Source organism: Triticum urartu, chromosome 7 (genome assembly GCF_003073215.2).
Source record: "Triticum urartu cultivar G1812 chromosome 7, Tu2.1, whole genome shotgun sequence".
Lineage (NCBI taxonomy): Eukaryota > Viridiplantae > Streptophyta > Magnoliopsida > Poales > Poaceae > Triticum > Triticum urartu.
In genome coordinates this window covers 20,133,635-20,142,276 of record NC_053028.1, presented here as the reverse complement: position 1 = coordinate 20,142,276, position 8,642 = coordinate 20,133,635, and the positions used below count along the sequence as shown (strand labels likewise).

The 8,642-nt window shown below is 44.8% G+C and overlaps 1 pseudogene; it reads right to left on the bottom strand.

Annotated features, from left to right (window-relative positions):
• Positions 1-4,306: 4,306 nt before the first annotated feature.
• LOC125523352 lies at positions 4,307-7,147 on the bottom strand (annotated as a pseudogene).
• Between the last annotated feature and the right edge of the window lie 1,495 nt (positions 7,148-8,642).

Genomic DNA, 8,642 nt, shown 5'->3' with positions numbered 1-8,642 from the left:
TTCTTGGTTCGTGAAATTGCATTGGAGAGATGGGTCTATTATATATAGGCGATACATTACACTAGTTGAATTTGACCATGCACCAACTCCAACAAGTCATACATGCATGCCAATTGTTATTAGCTTCAAAACCTAGTCGATGCCTTCTTGCACTAGGTACACCACTGAATTTTTGTCATTTACAACCTGATCGATGTACAACCTATTTGCTTGAAAGTAATTTTAGTTGTTTCTTTGTTGGAGCGCTAAGACTATGCGTGGAACATTAGTTTTTATTATCTCAAACTACCGCCGTGTGATTATGCAGGTGCCTAGTTTGTTTTTATTATGTAAAACTACCTCCCTGGTATGCTTCCCTGTTACTACTATATCATCATGGCAAAGCTAACATCTCATTGTGCTCTTTTTCATTTCAGAAGTCAGCCTCTGGCCATGGCGGATCTGCAGACGCCGCTGGTGCAACCAAAGAGGAAGAAGGTTCTGGTGGACTACCTGCTACGGTTTGCTTCAGCTCGTGCGGATAGGAGGTGGATGCCCGCACGGATCCGGCGTCTCCGACCATGGCATCCACAAGGAGGAGCGGCGACAATTACATACCCAACCATGGGGCAGCAGCAATTCATGGTTGAGCCTCCCTCTACCTCTCTCACGTTCCCTGATTTTGCTACTGCTCTAAATTCACTTTCACTTGACTGAATCTAGTCTTACTGCTGTCAGTCCCTAGCCCCTAGTGCTACTGCTCTAAATTCACTTGCATGTTTGACTAAATTCACTTGGTATTGCACTGCTTGCCAAATTGAGTTGCTTTCTCGCTGCCAGAAAAAGTCAATACTCCCTAGTGTTGAATCGGTATTTACATGCTTGCAAATATTGGTCAGAATCTGCGATGCTCCCTAAAGTTGACTAAATCTCATGGATTAGATTTCATTTTACCAATTGGCCTGAATCTATTTATACGCTTTACTGAATTTTGCTTGGTGCTGTCGCCGTCGGACTCTCATGCTGAATCAGTTGGACAGTGCATTCTTTGCCAGTTCATTTTACCAATTCATGTTGAATTGTTGTTTAGTTGTAATTCCTTTTACTGTCCCATGCACAAGTGATATTCATGTCCAGCCAAATGATATCTTCTGCTTTCCAAAGTGATATGTACCCAACTGCTTATATACGTATTTTGTTCTTAACTGTAGATTTCCTCTCACGGTAGCTCCATGCAAAAGAAGGTTGAAAGGATAAGGAGAAGGACCGAAGGAGGTCCATGTTGAAGAAGGTCGACAGAAGCAGCAGAGCTTGTAATACTGTCATTGCCATTGTATTTGTGTTGTATGATGTATCCGCGTTTACCCACAAAAAAATGTATTCACGTTGTAATACTGTGATTGCCATTCTGGCTACTATTTCAAGCAGTGTATTTTGCCAGTGCTGATTTAGATATTTATTACTTATTTACTATGAAATGAAATCTAAAGAACTTGACCCTGACAACCGGGTCCTATTACTAGAAACTGACAATTGGGACCAATCTTCTGAGAAAAAGAAAAACTGAAACTCTTGGGACAAATGTAAAACAGTGGAAAATAAAATGGCAAAAAATAAAAGATGATACGCTGTAAAAGGCTGCATCTAGAAATAAAAAGGCTGAATTGCTGGGGCAGCCCATGTAGCTAGCAAAAATTAATAGGAAAAATAAGTATTAAAAAGGCCGAATTAATGGGCTCGGCCCATATAAACACCGAATTGGACCGGGCTGAATCTTGTGCCACGTCAGATTGCCACGCTGGATGCCTACGTGGCCTGGGGAGGTTGCTAGTGACCAAAACAAAACAATAGACGTATTTTGGTCGTAAACGTCTTCGACCATTCCAGAAGAAAGGTCGCTATAGTCAGTTTATGACCGCCAGCTTTTGACCTTCTGTTTTTGGTCACAAAAAGGTCGCAAATGAAAAACCATGACCTTTCAGTGACCAATAGTGGTGGTCACAAGTTGACATATTTCTTGTAGTGAAGGTTCGAACGCAGCCACATTCCCGGCCGGCGCACTACAGGAAGTATTGGCCGCCGGGCACAACCGTGAGCCTCCAGGCCACCTCCGAAGAGGGGCCGACCCGAAGCTGACAAGAGTGGAGGGGGTCGGGGTGGGGAGGGGGCGCAGCAAGGAGGGCGCGCCTGGCCGCCACGTCGGGACGTCCGGGAAACACCACAACCAGCTGGGGGAGGCCCCAGATCCAACCGGGACGGAATTGCACAACGTGCCAAGAGCCGGGGCGAGGCCACCTGCTACAGCAGCAGGTCGGGGAAGAGGTCGCCGGGGGGGCGCTAGGGGAGGCCGCCTCCGCCGCCGGTGTGGGCCGCCTCCGCCGCCAGGAATAGATCTGGGAGCGTGGCAGGTCAGAGGGCAGGTGGGCAAGGGAGGGGGAGGGGGGAACAGCCCCCCCTCCCCCCCCCCCCCCCCCCCCCCCCCCGCCGCCATCCCAGGGCCCGTCGCGGCTTCGCCGGCCGGCCCTCCGGCGACGGCGGCGCCGGGTAGGGGCGAGGAGGGTGGCGAGCCGGCGGCGGCTGGGTTCCCTCGAGTCGCCCGGGTCGGGCGACGCGAGGGTCAGGCTTCGTCGATCCTGGTCGCTTCCTCGGTTGCGCTCAGATTGTCCCTAAACTTGTTTTATGATGAAATCATTAATTAACACTTAAAATTCATTAACATTCCCTATGGATTTCTTTGTGTTTAATCTCCTTCAATCTCCAAGGAAACTAAGTGAGATTTATCTTACAGATCTTCCCACATTTGAGGAGACTAATTTTAAATACATGCTGCTCTTATACTTCTTTCCCCGCAATGCAATGCCTTGCCGAATCTCGCTTTCTTACTGTCAATTTATCGCACCTAACTGCTCCGACCTCATCTCTCAGACCGGCATGGATTTTTCAGCACGAAGGAGAGAACCAAATTGGATGCTTGAAAAGAGAGTTTCATTATAAGCCACAACAATAAGAAACACTATGGCACGAACAGTACGAGCAGTGGCAAACACAGGCACAAGCAGCAAAAATGGTGCGGTAATACATCCTGAAAGATCAGAGGAATCCAGACACAATGCACAATCAGCAGAAACACGAGCGCTCAAGGACATCCTATCGAAAATGACACCAAGGCCCTAGCAAATTTGTCGGACACCGAGGCTTTAACAGAGTGCCCTGACCCGCGATCATGAGTTTTTAACCTTTGTAAGAAACAGTTTTGGCAGACATGCTGATAGCTACTAGCAACCGAAACGACAAAGAAGCATCCACATTTGTACTGTATAAACATGGATCCCTGGAAAAACCGCATGTTATGTGACATGACCTCATCAATCGCCTTCTTATGTACAGAAAATTAAAATTGACCGCCTTTCCTTCTAGTATTTCTACTGTAGCACCATCTCAGCATTTCCGAAGTGTGTCCCCTCATTGCACCAATGCATCGTTGCTCAACGAAACATAAGGAAATACTCCCTCCGTTACTAAATATTTGTCTTTCTATATATTTCAAAAAGTGACTGCATATGGAGCAAAATGAATGAATCTACACTTTAAAATATGTCTATATACATCCGTATGTGGTAGTCCATTTGAGATCTCTAAAAAGACAAATACTCCCTCTGTAAACTAATATAGGAACGGAGGGAGTAGCATGCACACACATGTCCAAAATAAGAGATATAGAAACAGAGCAAGCCTATCTACAAAACAGACAGGCAAGTTACAACAGCAACAACTAAAGGCAGCAACCGTATCACAATGAAAGTGAATACCCGAGCATTATGAATCACAAACCAAGTCTTTTATTTAATCGGGTTCACAACATGCACATACGAATTATAACAGCAGTACATAACTGAAACAAATCACACCAAAATTAGTCTTAATATGTAAACACAGGTCGCACGCAGCCTTACAGTAAATGTCATCTAATTTGAAAGCCACAACCGGAAATCATCAACAAGCAATGTAATCACACTTCATATGTACACGGACAACAGCAGCAGTAGTACATCTTGTAAAAGCGGAGGAGATATAGACGGTATTGTAGTATATCGGCACCAGCACGAATGCAATACTAATACCGCATAATGCACCTTCAGATGCATTGACGCCTGTACTCACTGCATGCGGCCCAAATAATGAACCATTTCCCTTCTGGCTGTCGACCTGCATAACCAACACTATATCACATCAAAAATGTTAAATTAGTAAGATTAGAGTACAGGGAGAAAACAAATAATGATTATAGCTAGTTGGCAGGTTAGTGCCTAGCTTACATACCTACACATTTCCGGACCAGTGTGGCAAGTCAACGTCGGAGAGTATGCTGCCACTGTGTCCCTTCAATTGCAGAACATCCGCGCAGCACCGACAAGAAGTCATTGGTAATTTCACGGAAGGTTAGATACTGGAGGGACAGGAGGAACTCAATGCCCGGTGGAACCTCAGTCATGCTGTTGAGGTTGGTTAAATATAATTTTTCCAGGCTCGCCATGGCACCTTGCTGTATCTCTAGCCGATTCAGATTAGGCAAGTCTCTTAGAAAGAGAATCTTTAGCTTGGGAAACCAACCCGAGAGAAATGTCAGCTGCTCTCCATTGTATGCTCTTGTGAACTGTAGACACGTCAAGTTTGACAACCGGGAAAGGGATGGCAGGGGGTCTTCTCTCAATTGTGACCAATATAGAGACAATTCATACAAGTTTTGCCCGCCTACACCTTGGAAGAGAGGAGACTCGTCCAATGACCATTCTGCTAACCGTCCTCTCAGACGTAGCTTTTGCAGGCTTGGCAGGAGCACATTCAATAGGAGAACCTCATTCCATCACTTGCATTCACAGATAGCAAGGACAAATGCCGCATTTGAACTAGAGATTCACTGATACGTCCACAATAGCTTCCTTTCACATTTAATAACCTCAAGCTCCTTAGTTGCCTCAGCTCCCCTAGTAGTCTAAGAGACTCATCTTGTGCTTCCAACGCGTATAGCGTCTGCAGGTTTGTTAGATTTCCAAGATCATTGGGGATACACACACCATGGCAACATGCAATTCCTCTCCAATCCGGATCAATAGTTTTCTCAGCAAATAAGTGTCTGAGCTTCTTCAGTTTCACAATCCCACTAGGCAACTCATGTATGTCAGATCTATAAAGGTCCAGTGTCAACAAATTCGAAAGCTTCGTAACAGACTTCGGGAGTAACTTCACTTTTGTATTACGCAAACCCAAATGGCGAAGATTAAAAAGATCACCAATAGCATTTGGAATCCTGTTGAAGGGTAGACCACTTAATTCTAGCACTGTCATATATCTCGACTTATCACATAGCCGAGGTAGTAGATCCAATGTCGACTTGCTACCGCCCAATGTAATGACAGTTCGAAGTTGGTGCATATTGGAAAATGGTTGTTGCATGTCATTTTTTAGTTTATGCAGCACCAATCGACGCCCATCATCCTTCTGAAGAGACTCCCCACATTTATTCTCATTTTTAACACAAAAGCAGTTCTTCTGGCACAAGTCCATTGCCAATTCACGTAAGATATCGTGCATTCTGAATTTCTTCATCCTACCAAAACTGTTCCTTTTAACAAGTCGTAGCATGTTTCTATCAATCAACTCCTTCAGATAGCCTTCTGCCACTTCTTCTAATGTGCTTTCACCCCTCTCCTCGATGAACCCCTCGGCTGTCCATAATGGTACAAGTTCTTTCCTTTTGAAAAGATAGTCTTCAGGAAACAAGCTGCAGTACAAGAAACAACTTTTCAAGTGTGTTGGAAGGTATATGAAGCTCAGATGCAAAACATTCCTTATATCACTAAGACTAGAATTATTAATTAGCTCCCAACTCAATTGGTTATTTATTCTTCTCCATTCTTCCATACTTTTCTCACGCACACGCAATAGGCTACCAACTGACACAATAGCAAGAGGCAAGCCTTTGCACTTGCTAACTATTTCCTCGGATAAAGGCTTCAACTCCACATTGCATTCATGATTTGTATCTCTTGGAAAGGCTTTCTTACAAAAGAGGTCCCATGCCTTGTCTTCTGGTAAAGCTTCCATTGTTAAGATATGCCCTCGAGAGGCAAGCGCAGCAACACTGCCTTCCCTTGTTGTGATAATCAATCTACTGCCCTTATCATTTTGAGCAAGTGCCCTAGACAAGTCATCAAATGCTTCTGGAGTCCAAACATCATCCAACACAATCAAATACTTATGTTGCTCCAGAAACTTCTTCACCGTCTCTTCAAGGCACGTGATGTCCATAGCCACAGTGCTACATAGAACACTGACATTATGTTCAAAAAGTTTCTTGATTATATTCCTCAAGACATCTTCTTTAGAATAATTTTGAGAGATGGAGACCCAAACATGACACTGGAATTTCTCTCTCACCTTCTTGTAGACACTTGCAGCTAAAGTTGTTTTACCAAGCCCTCCCATTCCGAGCAATGCTACCACAGAGCGTTCTAGATCATCACCTGCCAACCACATCACAAGTTTTTCTTTGTTTTCATCCACCCCCACCAGATCTTCATCATCAAGCGAGCGTGAGATGTTTGCTAGATCTTGGGACCTCTCGACAATATAATTTGAGCTGCCAGTATCCCCACCGTTCACAGGAACCCAACGGTTTTTTGTCTCATACAGGTGTGAAAGGTCTTTCTCTATTTCCTTCACGTTGAAAGCTATCATGTTCAAAGAAAGCAGAGATCTTGGTTTTTTGAACCCTTTATTCAAGTAAAAGCAACACCCTATATCATGTTCCCGACCAACTTGATACAAATACTCATCCACCGTGTCCTCCATCAAATGTGCTACTTTTCGTACTTCCCCCAACCAGCTCTCTTGCACTTGTAAGTTGCGGTTTCGAATGTCCATTTGACAAAGAAAATCATGCATTACGCGAAGCTCCCTCATGACACGATCCATGCTGCGCTGTAACTCCTGCAGTTGTGTCTTGTACTTTCCAACCAACGCGCTGGCTTGGTGTGCCGCTCCATTTGCCAAGGCAATTCCAATCTTTTTAATGGCTAGAAGAATCACAATCTCCGCCATTTGCTTCTGATATATGCCAATGTCTCACTGTTGGCTAGGGGCCCAGCTGTATACTATTCCGCAATATAATTAGAGTCGCCACTGCAAAATGAAGTAACAGATGTATTAATTAAATTTTCAGTCCATTCTGCTAGCATTTACCAAAACATTTAAACAAAAACCTTTCAAAGTAATCCTCCTAAACTCCATTTCTAACCCACACAAATACATACTCAAACAAAACTGTACTTACAACAGGCAGATGCATAAGAATTCTAAAACACTCAGGACTATGCTATAGTCAACTGCAACAAACTTAACTTCATTAAATGACAAGAACTAGTGAAAGTCGACCAAAAAACTGATCTTGCATGCTCTGTTTTTATATAGGGACATCTCAAGTTAAAACTCCCCAAATGATATAATTTTATAACCAAATAAGGCAAAGAGGGGGCAAAGCTACAATACCTACCAGTTCGCCAACTGTTGAAAGTTGGCTAATGTGACAATTGCACGTAACTTACCTCCATATTTTTCTCAACGCCTATCTAATAGTATCTCCAGATGTATGGAGAAATAAATAGCTAGAGTTATATATTTAGCTACAAGAAATAAAGATGTATTGAATCAAGAATGTTAATAATAAAGTAAAGCTATAATGTTTCGATGGAACCTCGTCGGAGGGCAGGGAGCTCCCGCCTTGCATCGTTAAATAGAGAGTTGGTCCAGCTTATGAGGAAAAGCATGCCGAAACCCAAGCATCACTGCAAGACTACCTAGCTAGACTAGGTATGGGGTGGCGCTGAACAAACCGGACATGCAACAGTAGGCAGCATAGCCGTCGGGACCCTGCCACCGGAGAGAGAAGACAGAACATCAAGGGAAGTTAATCCGGGCTTAACCGACCACACGAAGAACAGTGAACCACACCACCAAGCCAGTGATGCTCGACCATCGAACCCACTCGAAATCACCAGCATCCCACCGGAGAAAGTCACTGCTGGCAACGCTCACCGATCCTCATCTTCCAGTAAATGATGCCTCCATGGAGGAAAAATGACATGAAGAAAACGCCGCCACCATACAATCTAGTTATTGTTCAAGGATTTCACCTGGAAGACAAACCCCGTGGTTGGAGGAGGTTTGAGACTCCATAGAAACACCATCAAGATGGAATGTACTAGAAGAGTGTTGCCATCACCGAGCGCCGACAAAGTCAAGTTAAACTTTCGTCTGGATCACCACAAAAAACCACCATCACTAAACTCTTGAGAGTATAGTGCACTGCGCCGCTAGCTCTCGACGCCTCCAAGGAGCCAATGTTCTCACCGGAATTGCCGCTGGCCAATCCACTTCTGTCCACGAAACCAACAGCACAGCACCACCGACCCAAAGCCGCCACTCCGGCATCCACCCGCAGACCAAAGCAACTTCTTGCCCATACCTAAAATTGAGGGATGAGGGGGCACCGCCACTAGGGCCACTGCGTCCGGCCGCTCCATCACCTTCCCATTACCCGGGCGCATTAAACTAGCCCTCACGGGCCCAGATCTAGCTCCTTGGGTCACACACACAGCGCACCA